The sequence below is a fragment of the Berghia stephanieae genome, chromosome 12, assembly GCF_034508935.2.
Source record: "Berghia stephanieae isolate SIO BIC M18660-M18661 chromosome 12, UCSD_Bste_1.3, whole genome shotgun sequence".
Taxonomy (NCBI): Eukaryota; Metazoa; Mollusca; class Gastropoda; order Nudibranchia; family Aeolidiidae; genus Berghia; species Berghia stephanieae.
Genome location: NC_088371.1, coordinates 38,233,171 through 38,250,230, shown reverse-complemented (window position 1 = coordinate 38,250,230; position 17,060 = coordinate 38,233,171). Strand labels below are relative to the sequence as shown.

Below are 17,060 nucleotides of genomic sequence, written 5' to 3'. Positions count from 1 at the left end.
TCAAATTTTAAAAAAGGGGCGTGCCGGAATAATTACTTCTCGAACAGTTACGTTTTTTTACAAAGGATGTCAGAGCCGCCTTGCAATTATTTTGCTCTTAAGTTCCAAAGGGGAGATGATCATCATATATTCCAAACTCTGGTTAACCAATAGCTCATATTTATAAAGGAAAACAGGTGGACCCTCTCCTTACCAACCATAGGAAAATCGTCACATTCGTTACAATGCAACCGACAGTTTTTTCTTTCTGATTTCTCGTGTACATCACAAAATATAAAGAAATGCTTTGATTACAGCTATATATACTAAACACTGTGTTGTAGAGCTTATTTTGCTGAACAAGATTCTGTATAGAATGCACTTGTTACTGTTTTGTTTGAGTAAGAAAAGTCTATTTTTGTGCTGGGTGGGTGTGAATCTTCGGGGGCAATTCTAAAAAATGGCTGGTAAGGAGAGAGTTACGCTCGAAAAGTCCAACCAGTTCTTTATTGATCATTTCATCTTTAAAGTCAGGTATTTTCATCCAGTCAACCAGCATATCTACCCGATTGCGATGGTATATCACACAATCTACTGTTGGTGTCGTTGGAGTGTAAAAAAAAAGAAATGACAATATCTGGTGAAAAAAAATAATGACCTGTTGACGTTCACAAATAAAACACAATCAATTTTCATCTAGACTAGAAAACTTTCGCTTTACTTATTCATAGATTAAGGTGACACTTCCTTTTACCCTAACTCGCAAATGTATCAAAGAGAGCTCACAGCTGTGACTTTGTTTTAAAGAGATACATTCTAGGGGATACAAAATTGCTAGAAGCTGTCCACTGTAGATAGTAACAAGAAAGAAGGTGTCAGAAGACAACAGAGAATAAAAACTTCATGGCGGCGATCGGGGCTCGAATCCGCGACCTTACTGGTACGACAACTACGCCTGGCCGGGGGAGATTGTGACTACTGAATAAAGTTATCCACGACTGGACTCTACCATATGAGCTATCCACAACTGGTCGTGAATAGCTCATACGGTAGAGTCACGCTCTTATCGCCAGTCGGAGTTGTACCAGTAAGACCAAAGCTAGAGGTGCCTAAATGAGCCAGCAAAATGGAGAGAAAAATAAAGTGAGTAGATGTGACTCATATATAAGGGAACAACACAAAACAAACAACGTTTCGGCCCTTGTACCAGTACCAGTAAGGTCGCGGGTTCGAGCCCCTATCGCAGCCGTGAAGTTTATATTCTCTGTTGTCTTCTGACACTTTCCTACTCACTTCATTTCTTGTTATTTTCAACGTTTGTGCCTGCTCCACTCACTTTTCCGACTGTAGATAGTAATGGATAGAAATGAACTTAACAGCTTTAAAAAATAACAAAATACCAAACACGGAACGTTTCTGGCTTCCGCCCCTTCTTTAGCAGTTATAAATAACAATGGAAACATGAATACACCACGTAAAATCCTGACAGACAGCAGGGAAATATTGGTTGGTATTTTGTTCTTTTTCTTTTTTTTTGAAGCGGTTGTGTTGATTTAATCCACCAATGTTTTGACATAGCAGTTTTCTAGACAATATTAAACAAGGGAGACAACTACTTAGAAGACTCGATAGAGCTGATACACCCGTTAATGGCGATGGCGGATGTTGTATAATTGGGCATTAACGTATACTTCATGGTTATTCTCAGCTTTTTTTTCCGTAACAGAGGCTTCAAATAGAGGCTATCAACATTTAATAGTTTTATTGCCGATAGGTCAAGGATAAACGTGCCTCTTAGCCTTTTACTCAACACAAAATGAGACTGGATTTTGTCAAGACCTGTCCGTCCTCCTCTCAAGCTGGTAATGAGCAAATACCAAATTAACCCTCACCATACCAACTACAGGAAAATCGTCACATTCGTTACGATACAACCAACATTTTTCTTATTCAAATTTCTCTTGTACATCATAAAATTTATAGAAAATGAACAGTGTGTTGTAGAGCATGTTTTGCTAAAGAAATTATTTTTCGCAAGAACTTTACTGCTATTGTGTTTGAGTGATGAAAAATATATTTTTGTGTTAGTTGGGTGTGAAGTTTTGGGGAAAATCCTGAAAATGGCTGGTAAGGAGAAGGATAAACGGCTATGTGGTCTAGTGGTATGACACTCGCTTTCGGATCGGAAGGTCTTGGGTTCGAGCCTCGCGCTCGGCGCATAGTTGAGTCCTTGGAAAAGGCTCTTTACTCACATTCTCTCACCGTACTCAGGTGTAAAATGAGTACCTGGCCGTTAACAGCTTTGTCTTTGTCCGAAAAATTTAATATCGCCTAACCGGCGTCATGTCCCGTCCTACATGGTAAATGTTGCTGTTGGCCAGGGACCCCGTGTAAAGCGCTTTGAGCACGTTATATAGTGGATATTGCGCTATATAAAGCTCACTGTTTATGTTTATAAACATTAAAAAATATATTTATGAAGCAGTGCTAGAAACAGCAAGAAGGGAAATAAAACAAAAAACAACACAACAACTCACGTCTATTCAATTTTTAGGGCGTTATTTTTTCCTTGTATTTCACTTTCTTACTTTATGAGATAAAAAAGTTAGCTCAGGATAGAGAAGGATGGAAACTGTTTGTCTGTTGCCTATACCCTGACCCAGGGTGAAAAAGGCAATGATGATGACTTTATCACTATTTCATACACACTTTCCCAGGTCTATATCTTACATCAGTGTCTGCTCCCAAATTAGATTCAATAGTCTGATGTCACGTCGCCCAGCAACGGCGGCCATCTTGGTTCTAAACAAAGAAAATCTGTACTTTTTATTCTTCATGCTGGCTAGAACTTTTCATATGTCTTGTGATCAGAATGTGTAAAAGTCAAAACATGATCAGATTTATAATGTTTGTTTTTTGTTCCTCTGGATACGCTTTTATGCTCGTCGGAGAAATATTTCTTAAGGGCGTCCGCCATTGTTTCGATAGTTTAGAGCCAGTTACTAAGTTACCATGCGTCATTACGAGGGAAGTGACGTTACGACCATTGAAGAGCATTTGTCAAATAGCAAATTTTAGATAGTATGCACTTGGCTAAGAAGTTCACAACTTTGCCATCCGGAAGTATAACGGACCAACACACAACACGTTGTGTAACAATGAACGTTTATAATCTGGTAAATACAGTTTAGTAAGAATTACTCATAAACATAATAAATTACTCAATAAACGCGGATGGCAAAAAGCAATAATAAAGACCTGAGTGACGTCAACATCAGACTATCGATAGCCGCCGGGCCTTCGAAGGCTATAATTCTCAATGTTTGGTCTATTCGCTTTTAAGAGTAAACATAAGAACTGTAACATGTGTTTGCTAATAGAATTGATGGGCCATTACAATATGTGCGGCTATGTGATCTAGTAACATGACACTCGCTTTCGGATCGGAAGGTCCTTGATTCGAGCCTCGCTCGGCGCATAGATGAGTCCTTGGAAAAGGCTCTTTATTCACATGCTCTAACCGTACTCATGTGTAAAATGAGTATCTTGCCGTCAACAGCGTTGTGTCTGTCCGAAAAAATTATAATATCGCCTCACAGGCGTCATGTCTTGTCCTAAATGTTAAATGTTGCTGTTGGCTAGGGACCCCGTGTAAAGCGCTTTGAGCACGTTATATAGTGGATATTGCGCTATATAAAAGCTCAATTTTATTTATTTTTTTTTTTTACAATAATCATGGCATGATCGCGAAAAGATTTGTTTATTTAATGTAGTTAAGAGGCTTACCTGTTATATCCAAATACGTTTGAATCCTTATCCTTGAAATATCGTGTGCCTGTGGGAGAAGGAAAAATAAAGAACCATGAATTCAGAATATAAAATTAAAAGAAATTTGAGCTTTTATATAGCGAAATATCCACTAAACGTCATAAAGTCTTTACAAAGGGTCCATGACCAAATAGCAACACGACGTAATATGTAGAACAAGACATGAGGCCCGTTCGGCGCTATTACAATTTTTTTCTTCCGACAGAAGCAACGCTGTTAACGGCCAGGTGGTACTCATTTTACATCTGAGTAAGGTGAGAGAGTATTTGTAAAGAGCGTTTTCTAAGGAATCAACAATGCGCCGTGCGAGACTCGAACCTAGGACCTTTCGATTTGAAAACGAGTGTCATACGACAAGAGCACATAGCTGCCAAAAAGAAGTTTAAAAAGTATAGATAGTTCGAAAATGACGTCACTCATGTATTTGTTATTGACTTTTGCCATCCGCGTTTATGAGTAATGCTCACTGAACTGTATTAACCCGACTATAAACGTTCATGGATACACACAGTTTTGTGTGTCGGTCCGTTATACTTCCGGATGGCAATGTTATGAGCTTCTTAGCCAAGCGCATACTATCTATAAGATTCGAACGATTCAAAACAAAGGTGAGATGACAACAGTGAAAGTACATTGTACTTTCTCTTAGAGGAACACATGGGTACTTCTGTCGTTCTGTTAAAAAAAAATGTAGTTAAAATTTTGGCCGAAAAACTCGTCCTTCAAATTATATCGATCGATTAAAAAAATTGACCACCAACTTGTCAAAAACTTTAAAATCTGGGACTTCATGAAAGTCCCAGGTTTGAGAATATTAACCAAGATGAAAGTCGTTTGAATTGATCAATTTTGAAGGACGTGTTTTCTTGCCAAACTTCTAAAGACGTGCTATCTCAGAGAATAACTAGATTTCTGCCGTTTTATAAAGGCACACAGTATCTGCTATGTAGTTAACATTGCATATAGATAGAATGCGCTTGGCCAAGGAGTTCACAACATTGCCATCCGGAAGTATAACGGACCAACACACAAACTCTGTGTAACCATGAACTTTTATAGTCTGGTAAATACAGTTTAGTGAGAACAACTCACAAACGCGGATGGCAAAAACAATAACAAAGGCCTGAGTGACGTCATCTTCGAACTATCTATAGGTACTATGTTTTTAAAAACAAACGGCAGATTTGGCTTCACAGATATGCCATCATTGAGGAGAATATAATATATTTTATAACTTAAACGTAACCTTCATAAAAATACTTATAAATCTTTCTAACTCCACTCAATATTTACGGACAATTATCGATTTCTCTCATCCAGATAGTTGATGTCGAGATATTACCGTATTGACAGGGTGGGTTTCATAATATCACACATTTTGTATGATTGGCTACACTTTGTCTGGCCTCCCGTTCCCGCAAGAGGCAATCACGTGATTGGATCTAAGGGACTAATATACACGATGGAAAGGGGAAGTGGACCGCAATAGACTGGCGTTCTGGTTAGAGGATAGCAAGTATTTTTTTTCTATGCTCTTTTAATCTTCATGCGTTTAAAGAAACATTGCGTCATTCGATAGATTGATCTGATTTCTTTTTTTTTTTTGAAGAGCTTTTATATAGCGCAATATTTACTAAACGTGCTCAAAGCGCTTTACAAGAGGTGCCTGGTCAACAGCAACATTTAACATGTAAGACGGGACATGACGCCTTTTAGGCGATATTACAAATTTTTTTTTCGGACAGAGACAACGTTGTTAACGGCCAGGTACTCATTTCACACCTGAGTACGGTGAGAGAATTTGACTAAATAGCCTTCTCCAAGGACTCAACTATGCGCCGAGTGGGGCTCGAACCCAGGACCTTCCAATCCGATAGCGAGTGCCATACCACAAGACCACATAGCCGCATTCCTTACTTGGAATTAGAAAAAGCTAATTTGACATCTTTCGTAAAAAACAAACAAACCCAAAAAGTTGAAAAAATTAAAATTTTGAATGCTCGATGCTTATCACGTTTTTCACGTTCAAACTGAAACAGCTGTGGACGGATGTTAAAATCCAAGGCTTATAGTGTCAGGATGATACAACATAATATAGAAATATAAATAAAGAATCACTTGTATGAAATCATAGATTTATATTTTATAAATAAGGGAGAGCAAATTCTGACCCACCGTCCCTAAACGGTATTATGTCGGGATGCCCTGGGTGCAACAAATTGAATTTATTGACCAAAACATGAAACTTGTGGTTTGTTTTGGTTTGTTATGTTAAAGAATGAAGACAATTTCTCACAATGCAAAATCTCAAAAATTGGTATTTACTATCAATGTAATTCTAAAGTCACTTTTTGGGGTCCAATTGACACCGACATAATACCATTTCGAGATGAAGGGTCACAATTATACTTTGTTCAGCGTATGACAAAAAATCTTCAATAAAAAAAATGAATTTCAGGTCAGAAAGTAATCACGGAAAAAACCAATAGAGAGTTCGAAGATGACGTCACTCAGGTCTTTGTTATTGTTTTTTTGCCATCCGCGTTTATGAGTAATGCTCACTGAACTGTATTAACCTGACAATAAACATTCATGGATACACACAGTTTTGTGTGTTGGTCCGTTATACTTCCGGATGGCAATGTTATGAGCTTCTTAGCCAAGCGCATACTATCTATAGAAATATAGGTAAAGAATCCTTTGTATGAAATCATAGATTTATATTTTATAAATATGGGAGACCAAATTCTGACCCATCGTCCCTAAACGGTATTATGTCGGGATGACTTGGGTGCCAAAAATTTAATTTATTGACAAAAACATGAAACTTGGGTTTTTTTTTCGATTTGTTATGTTAAAGAATGAAGACAATTTCTCACAATGCAAAAGCTAAAATATTGGTATTTACTATCCATTTAATTCTAAAGTCACTTTTTGGGGTCCAATACGATTCAATAGTCTGACTTCACGCCGCCGGGCAACGGCGGCCATCTTGGTTCTAAACAAAGAAAATAATTACTTTTTATTTTTCATGCTGGCAAGAACTTTTCATATACCTTGTGATCAGAATGTGTAAAAGTCAAAATATGATCAAATTTATGGGTTTTTTTCCCTTCTGGATGCCCTTTATGCTCGCCGGAGAACTATTTCATACGGGCGTCCGCCATTGTTCCTATAGTTTAGAGCCAGTGTTACTAAGTTACCATGCGTCATTAGGAAGGAAGTGACGTTACGACTGTTGAAGCGTATTGACACCGACATAATACCATTTCGAGGCGAAGGGTCACGATTATACTTTGTTCGGCGTATGACAAAAACTCTTCAATAAATAAAATGAATTTTAGGTCAGAAAGTAATCACCTGGAAAAAAACAATAGATAGTTCGAAGTTGACGTCACTCAGGTCTTTGTTATTGTTTTTTGCCATCCGCGTTTATGAGTATTGCTCACTGAACTGTATTAACCTGACTATAAACGTTCATGGATACACACAGTTTTGTGTGTTGGTCCGTTATACTTCCGGATGGCAATGTTATGAGCTTCTTAGCCAAGCACATACTATCTATAGAAATCCTTTCTTTAAAAAATATAGCCTTGTGGAGAACATTGTGCTTATTTGAGTCAATAAAAAAATTGATACGGCGCACAACTCTACTGAAAGATTTGAAAAATAGAAATGTATTTTTTACAGATATATAAACAGATAACTTGATTTCCTTTTATAATCTAAAGTCAGTTTGAAAGTTCGTTAAGTCAAACAGATATCATAAAAAATTTACCGAAGACACAAACACCTCATGACCACACCATCAACTCTATCTGTCCAGTAGAGTCCTTACTTCCGTTGTGTTGATTTAGCGGTGATCAGTCTTATGTAGTAGTGTGTTCTCATTGCGTGTATGTTTATGTGTGCGTGTGTGTGTGTGGTGTATACATATGTGTGTGTGTGTGTGTGTGTGTGTGTGTGTGTTTTGGAATGTGGTTGCGTGGAAGAAAAAAAAAGGGGGGGGGGGGGGGTGTCCATCAAGTAGAGAAATTCCTGAGCAAAGGGGGGGGGGGGGGGGGGGGGGGGGGGGGGGGGGGGGGGGGGGGGGGGGGTAGAGGGAGATGTGTGTGTGTGTGTTTGCTAGGAACTGTCAGATTGGCATTTTTCAGCAAATCGTGGCATTCATAGTGATATAATTCACTTGATCACATGACGGTATTCGGATTTACAGAAATTTCAAACAAGTTTCCCCGATTAACAACATCAACTAATATTACTGCTGATATTACTGTCGTTTTTATGCCATCGATGTGATAATTATTGTCCAGGGAAATATTTTGTTAAAAGTTTCGGCAAACTGTCAATTGGTTCTGTCTAGCTTCGAGCCCGAACAAACCAAAAGTAGAGATTCGGGGACTTGATATTTTTCGCGTCCGCTTCAGATTTTCATTTGACCTCACATGAAAAATACAATACACTTCCGTTTTTGTTGTGGTCTTCTATCTATAGATAGTATGCGCTTGGCTAAGAAGCTCATAACATTGCCATCCGGAAGTATAACGGACCTACACACAAAACTGTGTTTATCCATGAATGTTTAGCGTCAGGTTAATACATTTCAGTGAGCATTACTCATAAACGCGGATGCCAAAAACAATAACAAAGACCTGAGTGACGTCATCTTCGAACTATCTATAAACTAGATTCTGATAAATGGAGCGATCATAAAATATTATTGAACTTTTACGTGGTGTCCAGGTTGCTGCTCGAAGCTCGAAGAAATAAATAATAATATGAAATTCAATGTAAGCTTCGATTTAATATACGAAATTAGTTTCCCATAATTTATCAACAAAACAGGATGAATGAAACAGTAGAGACAATTCTATTATCACATAATATATAATTTCGTGTTTCATTCATCCTGTTTTGTTGATAAAGGGGAAACCTGAAACGTCCACGTTTTGAAAATTCGAACCAGGTCCTTGGGAGCGTTCAATGGGAATGAGTTTAAAATTTCAAACACAAGAGTTCGAGAATCATATTATTCTATCTACGCTTCTAGAACCTCATCTTATTTCTTGTCAAAAGATATTCATTATTTGTTTTCCAATGATCGCTTCCCGACTCCAATGATTTGGCGAGGATTTAAAAATTGTCATTTTTGTCAGGATATCATTGCGTGTCAAAATCGAATTTAAGTAAAATTCCAAAAAAGGGGCGTGCCGGAAGAATTAATTCTCGAACAGCTACGTTTTTTTTACAAAGGATATTAGAGCCACCCTGCAATAAGGGGGGATAATCATCATATATTCCAAATTCTGGTTAACCAATAGGTTCATATTTATAGAGGAAAACAGGTGGACCCTCTCCTTACCATAGGAAAATCGTCACATTCGTTACGATACAACCGACAGTTTTCTCTTTCTGATTTCTCTTGTACGTCACACAATCTAAAGAAATGCTTTGATTACAGCTATAAATACTAAACACTGTCTTGTAGACATCATTTTGATGAACAACATTCTGTATAGAATGCACTTGTTACTGTTTTGTTTGAGTAAGAAAAGTCTATTTTTGTGCTGGGTGGGTGTGAATCTTCGGGGGCAATTCTAAAAAATGGCTGGTAAGGAGAGAGTTACGCTCGAAAAGTCCAACCAGTTCTTTATTGATCATTTCATCTTTAAAGTCAGGTATTTTCATCCAGTCAACCAGCATATCTACCCGATTGCGATGGTATATCACACAATCTACTGTTGGTGTCGTTGGAGTGTAAAAAAAAAGAATGACAATATCTGGTGAAAATAAATAATGACCTATTGACGTTCACAAAGAAAACACAATCAATTTTCATCTAGACTAGAAAACTTTCGCTTTACTTATTCATAGATTAAGGTGACACTTCCTTTTACCCTAACTCGCAAATGTATCAAAGAGTTTCACAGCTGTGACTTTGTTTTAAAGAGATACATTCTAGGGGATACAAAATTGCTAGAAGCTGTCGACTGTAGATGGTAATGAACAGAAATGAACATAAGGGGCAGCGTGGCTAAGTGGTACGGTCTTTGCTTCGTACCAGGAAGGTACCGAGTTCGATCACCCGCAGCTGCGTTGTCTGGCCTTGAACAAGTCACCTCGCCCTAGCTAAATTTGCGGCGCTGCACTGCTGCTGACGCCTGGGTTATTCCAGTCTTTCCTTGGAATAGACCCTAAAGACAAATTTCCCCCATATTGGATGAATAAAGGGAATTTCATTTGTATTTTTTAAAACTTATAGCAGCTTTAAAAGATAACAAAATACCAAACACGGAAAGTTTCGGGCTTCCGCCCCTTCTTCAGCCAATATCACTAATAATAAAAACATTAATAATCCACGTAAAATCCTGACAGACTGCAGGGAAATATTGGTTCGTATTTTGTTCTTTTTCTTTCTTTTTGAAGCGGTTGTGTTGATTTAATCCACCAATGTTTTGACATGGCAGTATTCTAGACAACATTAAACAAGGGAGACAACTACTTAGAATACTCGATAGAGCTGATACACCTGTTAATGGCGATGGCGGTTGTTGTATAATTGGGCATTATCGTATAGATAGTTCGAAGATGACGTCACTCAGGTCTTTGTTATTTTTTGTGCTATCCGCGTTTATGAGTAATGCTCACTGAACTGTATTAACCCGACTATAAACGTTCATGGATACACACAGTTTTGTGTGTTAGTCCGTTATACTTCCGGATGGCAATGTTATGAGCTTCTTAGCCAAGCGCATACTATCTATACTTCATGGTTATTGGACAGTTAATCTCAGCTTTTTTTGTCGTAACAGAGGCTCCATATTGAGACTAACAACATTTTATAGTTTTATTGCCGATAGGTGAAGGATAAACGTGTCTCTAAGCCTTTTACTCAACACAAAGTTTTATTGCCGATAGGTCAAGGTATAAACGTGTCTCTTAGCCTTTTACTCAACACAAGTTTTATTGCCGATAGGTGAAGGATAAACGTGTCTCTAAGCCTTTTACTCAACACAAAGTTTTATTGCCGATAGGTCAAGGATAAACGTGTCTCTTAGCCTTTTACTCAACACAAAGTTTTATTGCCGAAAGGTGAAGGATAAACGTGTCTCTAAGCCTTTTACTCAACACAAAGTTTTATTGCCGATAGGTCAAGGATAAACGTGTCTCTTAGCCTTTTACTCAACACAAAGTTTTATTGCCGATAGGTGAAGGATAAACGTGTCTCTTAGCCTTTTACTCAACACAAAGTTTTATTGCCGATAGGTGAAGGATAAACGTGTCTCTAAGCCTTTTACTCAACACAAAGTTTTATTGCCGATAGGTGAAGGATAAACGTGTCTCTAGCCTTTTACTCAACACAAAGTTTTATTGCCGATAGGTCAAGGATAAACGTGTCTCTTAGCCTTTTACTCAACACAAAGTTTTATTGCCGATAGGTGAAGGATAAACGTGTCTCTAAGCCTTTTACTCAACACAAAGTTTTATTGCCGATAGGTCAAGGATAAACGTGTCTCTTAGCCTTTTACTCAACACAAAGTTTATTGCCGATAGATGAAGGATAAACGTGTCTCTAAGCCTTTTACTCAACACAAAGTTTTATTGCGATAGGTCAAGGATAAACGTGTCTCTTAGCCTTTTACTCAACACAAAGTTTTATTGCCGATAGGTGAAGGATAAACGTGTCTCTAAGCCTTTTACTCAACACAAAGTTTTATTGCCGATAGGTCAAGGATAAACGTGTCTCTTAGCCTTTTACTCAACACAAAGTTTTATTGCCGATAGGTGAAGGATAAACGTGTCTCTAAGCCTTTTACTCAACACAAAGTTTTATTGTCGATGGGTCAAGGATAACGTGTCTCTTAGCCTTTTACTCAAACAAAGTTTTATTGCCGATAGGTGAAGGATAAACGTGTCTCTTAACCTTTTACTCAACACAAAGGTTTATTGCCGATAGGTCAAGGATAAACGTGTCTCTTAGCCTTTTACTCAACACAAAGTTTTATTGCCGATAGGTGAAGGATAAACGTGTCTCTTAGCCTTTTACTCAACACAAAGTTTTATTGCCGATAGGTGAAGGATAAACGGGTCTCTTAGCCTTTTACTCAACACAAAGTGAGACTATATTTTGTGACGACCTGTCCGTCCTCCTCTCAAGCTGGTAATGAGCAAATACCAAATTGACCCTTTGCTTACCAGCCATTTTCAGAATTTTCCCCAAAACTTCACACCCACCCAACACAAAAACAGACATTTCTTACTCAAACAGAAAAGCAACAAGCACATTCTATACATAATAGGGTTCGACACTATGAGGTATATTACAGAATGTCAAGGTTTTATAGCTATAACAAAAAGGAATGAAATCTGACGGTTAAATCGTAACAAATGTGACGATTTTCCAATAGGTGTTACTTCAGGAAAATCGTCACATTCGTTACGATACAACCAACATTTTTCGTATTCAAATTTCTTTTGTACATCATAAAATTTAAAGTAATTGAACAGTGTGTTGTAGAGCATGTTTTGCTAAAGAAATTCTCTATGTATCGCAAGAACTTTACTGCTATAGTGTTTGATTGATGAAAAATATATTTTTTATGTTAGTTGGGTGTGAAGTTTTGGGGAAAATCCTGAAAATGGCTGGTAAGTAGAAGGATAAACGGCTATGTGGTCTAGTGGTATGACACTCGCTTTCGGAACGGAAGGTCCAGGGTTCGAGCCTCGCGCTCGGCGCATAGTTGAGTCCTTGGAAAAGGCTCTTTACTCACATTCTCTCACCGTACTCAGGTGTAAAATGAGTACCTGGACGTTAACAGCATTGCCTTTGTCCGAAAAATTGTAATATCGCCTAACCGGCGTCATGCCCCGTCCTACATGTTAAATGTTGCTGTTGGCCAGGGACCCCGTGTAAAGCGCTTTGAGCACGTTATATAGTGGATATTGCGCTATATAAAGCTCACTGTTTATGTTTATAAACATTTAAAAATATATTTATGAAGCAGTGCTAGAAACAGCAAGAAGGGAAATACAAGAAAAAAAAATACAACAACTCACGTCTATTCAATTTTTAGGGCGTTATTTTTTCCTTCTATTTCACTTTCCTACTTTATGAGATAAAAAAGTTAGCTCAGGATAGAGAAGGATGGAAACTGTTTGTCTGTGGCCTATACCCTGACCCAGGGTGAAAAAGGCAATGATGATGACTATCACTATTTCATACACACTTTCCCAGGTCTATATCTTACATCAGTGTCTGCTCCCAAATTAGATTCAATAGTCTGATGTCACGTCGCCCAGCAACGGCGGCCATCGTGGTTCTAAACAAAGAAAATCTGTACTTTTTATTCTTCATGCTGGCTAGAACTTTTCATATGTCTTGTGATCAGAATGTGTAAAAGTCAAAACATGATCAGATTTATAATGTTTGTTTTTGTTCCTCTGGATACGCTTTTATGCTCGTCGGAGAAATATTTCTTAAGGGCGTCCGCCATTGTTTTGATAGTTTAGAGCCAGTTACTAAGTTACCATGCGTTATTACGAGGGAAGTGACGTTTGGACTGTTGAAGCGTATTTGCCAAATAAAAAATATATTGTATGCACTTGGCTAAGAAGTTCACAACATTGCCATCCGGAAGTAAAAGTGACCAACACACAAAACTGTGTATAACCTTGAACGTTCATAATCCGGTTAATGCAGTTCAGTAAGAATTACTCATAAACGCGGATGGCAAAAAGCAATAACAAAGAGCTGAGTGACGTCAACTTCAGACTATCTATAGTCGCCGGGCCTTCGAAGGCCATAGGGAATGAGATTAGCGGAAGAGTAGCGTCCCTTGATTGGAAGTCACCGATGGAGAAGTTATTTGTAAACAAACCAACTACAAGCCCAGCGCTCCAAATAAAAATGTATTATTCATATTTCTGTACAAAAATGCATATCATAATCAACATTATGCATTTAAAAAAAATCTCATTCCCTATAATTCTCAATGTTTGGTCTATAATTTGCTTTTAAGAGTAAACATAAGAACTGTAACATGTGTTTGCTAATAGAATTGATGGGCGACTACAATTTGTGCGGCTATGTGGTCTTGTGGTATGACACTCGCTATCGGATCGGAAGGTCCTGGATTCGAGCCTCGCTCGGCGCGTAGTTGAGTCCTTGGATAAGGCTCTTTACTCACATGCTCTAACTGTACTCATGTGTAAAATGAGTATCTTGCCGTCAACAGCGTTGTGTCTGTCCGAAAAAAAATTATAATATCGCCTCACAGGCGTCATGTCTTGTCCTAAATGTTAAATGTTGCTGTTGGCCAGGGACCCCGTGCAAAGCGCTTTGAGCACGTTATATAGTGGATATTGCGCTATATAAAAGCTCAATTTTAATTTTTTTTTTTTTTACAATAATCATGGCATGATCGCGAAAAGATTTGTTTATTTAATGTAGTTAAGAGGCTTACCTGTTATATCCAAATACGTTTATATCCTTATCCTTGAAATATCGTGCGCCTGTGGGAGAAGGAAAAATAAAGAACCATGAATTCAGAATATAACATTAAAAGAAATTTGAGCTTTTATATAGCGAAATATCCACTAAACGTCATATAAGTCTTTACAAAGGGTCCATGACCAAATAGCAACACGACGTAACATGCAGAACAAGACATGAGGCCCGTTCGGCGCTTTACAATATTTTTCTTCCGGCAGAGGCAACGCTGTTAACGGCCAGGTGGTACTCATTTTACATCTGAGTAAGGTGAGAGAGTATGTGTAAAGAGCGTTTTCTAAGGAATTAAAAATGCGCCGTGCGAGACTCGAACCTAGGACATTTCGATTTGAAAACGAGTGTCATACGACAAGACCACATAGCCGCACAAAAAAAAAAAAAAGTATAAGATTCGAACGATTCAAAACCAGGGCCAGATGACAAGACAGTGATAGGACCTTGTAATGTCTCTTAGAGGAACACATGGACATGACAAGACAGTGATAGGACCTTGTAATGTCTCTTAGAGGAACACATGGACATGACAAGACAGTGATAGGACCTTGTAATGTCTCTTAGAGGAACACATGGACATGACAAGACAGTGATAGGACCTTGTAATGTCTCTTAGAGGAACACATGGACATTTATTCTGCCGTTCTGTGAAGAAAAAAAACCTATTTAAAATTTTGGCCGAAAAACTAGTCCTTCAAATTATATCAATCGATTACATTGACCACCAACTTGTCAAAAACTTTAAAATCTGGGACTTCATTGAAGTCCCAGGTTTGAGAATATTTGCCAAGATGAGGGTCGTGTGAATTGATCGATTTTGAAGGACGTGTTTTCTGGCCAAACTTCTAAAGACGTGCTACTGTGCTGTCTTAGAGAATGAATCAATTTGACTTCATAGAAATGCCATCATTAAGGAGAATATAATATTTTATAGGAGTAGTAGTAGTAGTAGTAGTAGTAGTGGTGGTAGTAGTAGTAGTAGTAGTAGTAGTAGTAGTAGTAGTAGTAGTATAGTAGTAGTAGTAGTAGTAGTAGTAGTAGTAGTAGTATGTAGTAGTAGTAGTAGTAGTAGTGTAGTGGTTAGTAGTAGTAGTAGTAGTAGTAAGTAGTTAGTAGTAGTAGTAGTAGTAGTAGTAGTAAGTAGTAGTAGTAGTTAGTAGTAGTGGTAGTAGTAGTATAGTAGTAGTAGTAGTAGTAGTAGTATAGTAGTAGTAGTTAGTAGTTAGTATTAGTAGTAGTAGTAGTTAGTAGTATAGTTGTAGTAGTAGTAGTAGTAGTATAGTAGTTAGTAGTAGTAGTATGTAGTAGTAGTAGTAGTAGTAGTTAGTAGTGTAGTAGTAGTAGTAGTAGTAGTAGTAGTAGTAGTAGTAGTAAGTAGTAGTAGTAGTAGTTAGTAGTATAGTAGTAGTAGTAGTAGTAGTAGTAGTAGTATGTAGTAGTATGTAGTAGTAGTAGTGTAGTAGTAGTGTGTAGTGTAGTAGTAGTAGTATGTAGTAGTGGGAGTAGTAGTAGTAGTAGTAGTGTAGTAGTAGTAGTAGTAGTAGTAGTAGTAGTAGTGTAGTAGGTAGTAGTATGTAGTAGTAGTAGTAGTAGTAGTAGTAGTAGTAGTAGTAGTAGTAGAGTAGTATAGTAGTGTAGTAGTAGTATAGTAGTAGATGTAGTAGTAGTAGGTAGTTAGTATGTAGTGTAGTAGTAGTAGTAGTAGTAGTGTAGTAGTAGTAGTATTGTAGTAAGTAGTAGTTAGTAGTAGTAGTAAGTAGTAGTATATGTAGTAGTAAGTAGTAGTGTGAGTAGTATAGTAGTGGTAGTAGTATAGTAGTAGTAGTGTAGTATGTAGTAGTATAGTAGTAGTAGTAGTTAGTAGTAGTATAGTAGTAGTAGTATAGTTAGTAGTAGTAGTAGTAGATAGTAGTAGAAGTAGTAATATTATTTGTAAGCTTCGCAGTCCGAATGACGCTTGCTGAGACTTGTGTGATTCAGTCATGGTCGACAAGTATAGCTGCTCTCTCCATCCATGCTGTTAATTGTTTCCATTGGTCACGGTCCTGGGCCAGAGTTTTGAGGCTGTCAAGATCTTGTTGTGACTTTAGTACGGAGAGCACTGCAGTATTTCTTAGTTCTTCAGGGATTAATTCGGCCTCATCTGAATCCAGAAATTTCTGATATGTAGAAAGATCCTGGTTCAGGGTAGTTACTATTGATATTTTATAACTTAAACATAACCTCCATAAAATTACTAGATAAATCTTTCTAACTCCACTCAATATTTACGGACAATTATCGATTTCTCTCATCCAGATAGTTGATGTCGAGATATTACCGTATTGACAGGGTGGGTTTCATGATATCACACATTTTGTATGATTGGCTACACTTTGTCTGGCCTCCCGTTCCCGCCAGAGGCAATCACGTGATTGGATCTAAGGGACTAATATACTCGATGGAAAGGTGAAGTGGACCGCAATAGACTGGCGTTCTGGTTAGAGGATAGCAAGTATTTTTTTCTATGCTCTTTTAATCTTCATGCGTTTAAAGAAACATTGCGTCATTCGATAGATTGATCTGATATCTTTTTTTTAAAGACCTTTTATATAGAGCAATATTTACTAAACGTGCTCAAAACGCTTTACAAGGGGTGCCTGGTCAACAGTAACATTTAACGTGTAAGACGGGACATGACGCCTTTTAGGCGATTTTACAATGTTTTTTCGGACAGAGACAACGCTGTTAATGGCCAGGTACTCATTTC

General features: G+C 37.8%; 1 long non-coding RNA gene across 1 annotated transcript in view; it reads right to left on the bottom strand.

Moving 5' to 3' along the window:
• Window positions 1–14,266: 14,266 nt before the first annotated feature.
• LOC144957724 (uncharacterized) overlaps window positions 14,267–17,060 on the bottom strand; it is a 159,877-nt gene continuing 157,083 nt past the window's right edge. The window contains exon 4 of the long non-coding RNA XR_013642197.1: window positions 14,267–14,319. This is a non-coding gene — a long non-coding RNA (uncharacterized LOC144957724). The remainder of the gene's footprint in view (window positions 14,320–17,060) is intronic.